This window comes from Mustela erminea, chromosome 12 (genome assembly GCF_009829155.1).
Source record: "Mustela erminea isolate mMusErm1 chromosome 12, mMusErm1.Pri, whole genome shotgun sequence".
In the NCBI taxonomy this organism is placed as follows: Eukaryota; Metazoa; Chordata; class Mammalia; order Carnivora; family Mustelidae; genus Mustela; species Mustela erminea.
The window spans coordinates 88,575,952-88,581,951 of NC_045625.1; positions in this window are offsets into that span (position 1 = coordinate 88,575,952).

Sequence of the window (6,000 nt, forward strand, 5' to 3'; positions counted from 1 at the left end):
TAATAAATCTTTAAAAAGAGAGAGAGAGAAAAGGTAAACATAATTAAAGAATAAAGACTCCGAATGGACAAGGGCTCTTTAACAAAAAAATAAATAAATAAATAAACAAACAAACAAACAAAGTCCCATTTGACTATACAAAACTGAAAACTTCATATCAAAAACAATCACTGGGCGCCTGGGTGGCTCAGTCAGTTAAGCTTCTGCCTTTGGCTCAGGTCATGATCCCAGAGCCTGGCGTTGGGCTCCCCGCGCAGTGGGGAGTCTGCTTCTCCCTCTCCCTCTGCCCTTATCCCCTGCTCATGCTCTCCCCCACTCACCTCTCTCTCAAATCTATAAAATCTTTTTTTAAAAAATCACCCAAAATATGAAAAGTCAAATGACAAACCTGAAACGTTATTTTCAACAAATTCCAAAAACAAGGGACCCATATACTTCCATTCTCATTCTGCCTTGATAGATCACATACAAATATAAAATTAAATCTATTACACTTATAATTTATTATAATTTAACAGATCTATTTAATCATATATATTAAAATCAGTAAGGCAAACACCAACGCCTCAATAGAAAAATATGTAAACCATTCATCCTTCCGATTGAAAGTACACATGTAAAAATGTGGACCATTTTCAACTCACCATGTTGAAAAAGTTTTTTGTCCTGGTTGTTTTTTTTTTTTTAAAGATTTTATTTATGTATTTGACAGACAGAGATCACAAGCAGGCAGAGAGAGAGGAGGAAGCAGGCTCCCCACTGAGCAGAGAGCCCGAAGTGGGGCTCGATCCCAGGACCCTGGGATCATGACCTGACCTGAAGGCAGAGGCTTTAACCCACTGAGCCACCCAGGCGCCCCTTTTTGTCCTGCTTTTAATTAAAATATGCACCACTCAAAAAGATGAGCTGGTGAACACCTTCATATGATGCAGGTGGGAAATATACTGGAATGCCCTTCCAGAAAGATATGCCAAGAGTCTTAAAAGAATGCACTACTTTTGGGGTGCCTGGGTGGCTCAGTGGGTTAAGCCTCTACCTTCGGCTCAGGTCATGATCTCGGGCTCCTGGGATTGAGCCCTGCATCGGGCTCTCTGCTCAGTAGAGAGAGCCTGCTTCCCACCTCTTTCTGCCTGCTTGTACTCTCTCTCTCTGTCAAATAAAATCTTAAAAAAAAATACACAACTTTTGATGCAGTGTTTTCGGTTGTAGGAATCTACTGACGATGTAACTTTTAGCAATTGCAAAAGAACGCCCATCTATGAAAATCAAATATGTGGCAACTACTTCGGCATAAAAAAAAAAAAAAAGGAAAAGTCCCAATAAATTATAGTGCATCCAGAGGGTGAGACATCACGTAGCATTAAACGCCACATCACCCAAGTCTGTTCAACAATGTGGAAGAAGTGCTCATATTGTTAAGTGTTAAGAGAAAAAAATAAAGATACAAAATGAATAAGGACTCTATTGAATAGATATTAAATGTGTGGGAGGAAAAACACCAAAGCAACAACTTAGGGACCCATGAGTGGCTCCTTTATATCCTTTGTGTTTTCCTTTGTATTTTTTTTTTTTTAATCCATTTGTGTCTCTGCCACCTTGTCTAGCCTGGGCAGGCTGTTCCCTCTAAGAGCCTCCGACAGTGAGCTTGAGGCCCCCAGCCCTGGGCCTGGGAAGACACCTGGGATCTGCCCCATTGTCACCTTTCCAAAGGTAGTTAATAAACCGATTCCAGCATGGACACTCCTAGTATTACAGGGAAAGGTCTCCTGAGATTCATCTGAGCAGCACATACCCAGGGCTTTGTCTGCATTTATCCTGGGGCACAGGGCAGGTGAGCCCAGACAGAGGCTGTGACTCAGCAGTTTTGCGGGGGAAGCTGACTGCATGCTGAAGCTGTTTTGGACTACTAAAAAGTTAACGAGTGCATGCACAGGCCGGGCTCAGCCCCTGGAAGACAGCACACCCAGAGCCCCCATCCCTTCCGCAGAGCCTTTCTGAGTGGCTGTCTCCTCCCACGGTCCTCTAAGATCCTTTGCAGGTTCTGTCCTGGACTGGTTTCACTTGGCCTGTGAGCCCGTGACCTTCATCGGGTGCTTACCGGCTGAAAATAGCCTCCGCAACCTGCTGCTTCTCCAACAAGCCCAAAGGAGAAAAGGGACAATGAAGGATCTTGGATAAGGACAGATACCTCTCCATCAAGTGTGGTCTGAGGACCACATAACATGAGAATTGCCTGGGGACCTGCAAATACATCATCCCCCTGTGTCCTACCCACCTACTGCGTTAAACCCCTTCGGTATGGGCTGCCTACCCCCTGCCATGTCTCCTTCACTGAATTAGTTAGCCCTGCCGTACCTCAGTTTCCCCATCTAAGAAATGGGGCAAACCATGATGCTTTGAGATCTTAGACCAGGAGACCCAGTAAGAGCTCCGGTTGTGACTGCTGCTGCTCCTGTTCTGTGGGTCACACCTTAGTCGCAGGACACAGGAGTGCTGGGGAGAGCACATCTCTGCGTCTGTGACCCAGTTGCCAGATCCTCCCTTCACTCCTCTACAGGTGCCTGAAAGGACATTAGTGACTTCTGGGCCAAACTCTCTTACAGCAACCTAAAGTAAAGTTGTGAACGGCCACGTGTGACATGAGTCCAAGGGAAACTTGACTTCTATCTTTACCTCGAGGGCTACTGTTCGCTACCAAGGATCTGCCGTTGCTCTGTTCTCTCTCCAGCCCTAGAAACGTGTGCATTCATGGCCTGCCTTCCAGTGCCTTCCTGCCTTCTCTGCTGAAAATACCTGCTTTCCTTGGGGCGCCTGGATGGCTCAGTGGGTTAAAGCCTTTGCCTTCGGCTCAGGTCATGATCCCAGGGTCTCTGCTCAACGGGGAGCCTGCTTCCCACCCCCTCTCTGCCTGCCTCTCTGCCTACTTGTGATCTGTCAAATAAATAAATAAAATCTTAAACACCTGCTTCCCTCTTGCATCTCAAGTCTCGGTCACCCTTGGAATGCAAGTAATCACAAAAAACCAGAAGGAACAAGAACAGGAAAACAGGGGAGCGGGGTGGGGGTGGGGGCGTTTGTTTCTTTGGTTTAAGTAATGGGAATGCATTTGCAGGAGTCAGCCTTAGAAAGGAATGAAGAGCTGACACAGGGTGCCCTGCTCATACACCTCAAACACATTCTGCTGAGTGAAAGGAGCCGGTCCCCAAAAGACCACACAGTGTCTGACTCTGCGCACACAAAATACCCTGGGAAATCCACACAGACAGAATGAAGACTGGTGCTGCCAGGGACCGGGAGGAGGACCAGCTTCACTGGTCGGGGTTTCTTTTTAGGGTGATGCAGAAGGTTTCGGAGCCCGACGGAGTCGGTGGCTGGCACAGGATTGTGAAGGGACTCAGTGCCCTAAGCTGTCCCCTTCTAAAATGGCTCATCTCCTATGACGCGAATGTCACCACCAGAACAGTACTTTGAAACGCGATTTGCTAGAACCATTCACAGAGGACTACAGTAAGGAGAACTTGAAAAGAAGTCTCCGTGCCTCAGGCAGACACCTGCCCAAGTTCAGACTGACGGGAAAGGGATTTGCTGCCCCACTGCTGTTTTTGTAAAACGTGATGACAGTAAAGGTTTCGGTACCCACTTCCCAGCAACTCAAATTGGGATTTCTGCTCTTAGTTTCTTGAAAGGAGATCAGTAAACAGATCTTTGTCAGAGATGCTGATTCTTTACAGAAGACAAAGGAAACAGCTTCATTCATAGCCTCAGGTTTTTAAAAACCACTGCCTTCCAGATTTTTCCAGGGTTCTAATTTCTGTTGCCATAAATAGGCACAAATATCCCAGCGGGAGGTAAAGCAGCTCTTCAGGGGAACCCTGCGAGGCTGGGAGCCCAACAGGAGAGACTCAGAGATGAAAACCCAAGGGACACATAGACCTCGGTTATTCAAACATGACATTGTGTCAGCCAAGTGGCTGTGACTTATTTGGGATGGCAGAGCCCTGGCAAATATGGGCAGATAAAGTAAGACAGAACAGATCAGATCAGGGCTGTAGGGAACGGCAGGGACTGCGGTGAACTGCAACCCCGAGCCCCACCTCAAAGCAGTCACAGGAATTTGGGGCTTGGCGTAGCCAGACATTCTCATTTTTCAAGAAATGGCAGCAGTTCAGACATTTATGTGATACCTTCTGCCCTGTTCACTTTGGAAACTAATCTGAAAAGAGAAGACCAGGGCCAGTGCCAAACCACATAGGTCCGCACACTGGACCCCACCCGCCGCCGCCAAGCCTTCAAGGACATCCCTGCTTACGAGAAAATACTTCAGCCAGTCAGAATCAGATTCTACGCGGGGTTCTTATCTCTTGAGTTAGGGGAAAGTTGAAAGGACTGGAAAGTACTCGAGTCAGGTGCAGCTAGCCAGGCCCTCCGCTCCCTCTTAGGTGGAAGGTGAGCCTTGTCAGACCCCTTCCTTCCTCCAGCCCCCGAGGCCCCATTTCTAGCCACTGCTCAGTTCTGCAGGGAGCCAGGAGGAAGCAGAACACTTGCTGAAGGTTTTGCAGGTGCAGAGCTGAAGGTTCGGAACAACATTCTCCCCTCTGACCCCAGCCCGGTTCCAGGTACAGAACTCACCATACGCCCTGACGCGTGACCTGTAGACAGAATTACAGCCCTGCGGCCTCGCTCTGCAGCTCTGGACCACACTGGGGCCACGCAGCTGTATTTACTCTTCCTGTGCGTCCTGTGGGGAGGAAGGAAGGAAGGAGCATCGAGTGACTGGGCCTAAGCAAAGCCCACAGCGGTGGAAACAGCACCAGCATTCCTGCCCTGGGGCCACAATCAGTGGCACAGGGCTCTTAACTTCAAAGGGTGATTGTGACAATTGATTGTGACTGGAAGGCAAATTGAGATAGCATTTCCAGGAGTTGAGATTCCATCAAATCTACAAATTGGTTCTGATGTCAAGGAAAACACGCTCTTCTTAAAATTAGACACGCTGGCCTGGAAAACACAAAACGCTGGCATTCTCAATCCTGAGACTTCCTTCCGGTGGTATTCCGGCTCTTTCCGCCCAAGCTCCAACACCGGGACCCAGCAGGAGAGATTAAATTCAACTTTTGTGACGGCTACGGACAAATCTCTACAGTCCACTTTGCCAAGATCTGCCAAGGAGCCGGGTGGGTCAGACTAAAAGGAACGCTTCTAGAAGAAACCCCCGCGTGCACCCTCCTCGCCCCCAGCCTGTTTATACATGGGCTGATTTCTCAAGCTTTATCAGCCTGGAAACCATCATAGATTTCCAGTTGACACTCATGCTTTCTGGTTATGCGAACCCGAGTTCTTCCTTCCAGAGATACCATCCTGGCTACAGAGATAGAAATCAACAAATATCACATTCTTTCCAACTGGTCTACCGTAAGTTGTGGCCGGTCTGAGCGTGCTGGCACTCTGGTTTACTCCAAGGGGCAAGCTATGCCCTCGCCTCCTCCGAGGCGCAGCTGGGTTTCTTGCTGACGGAAACAGGAGAAAAGTTCCATCCCCCTCCAGGGTGTCCCTCCCCTCCCCAGGAATAGCACTGAGCCTTCGAAACCTAAAACTTGAATTTGCTGAGCCTAAACCCTGAACCGTAGTGTTTTACTTGTTTCTCTTGTCACTGTTTTCATCAGGCAACCTTCGAGTATTCTTTTGTGTCCGTTTTTTTTTTTTAATCATTGTTTATTTTTGAACTTGTAATGCTCCTGATCAGTGACCCCGAGAGGATTTGACGATCATCTGTGCTCTTTTTTTTTTTTTTTTTAAAGATTTTATTTATTTATTTGACAGAGAGAAATCACAAGTAGATGGAGAGGCAGGCAGAGAGAGAGAGAGAGGGAAGCAGGCTCCCTGCTGAGCAGAGAGCCTGATGCGGGACTCGATCCCAGGACCCTGAGATCATGACCTGAGCCGAAGGCAGCGGCTTAACCCACTGAGCCACCCAGGCGCCCCGATCATCTGTGCTCTTAA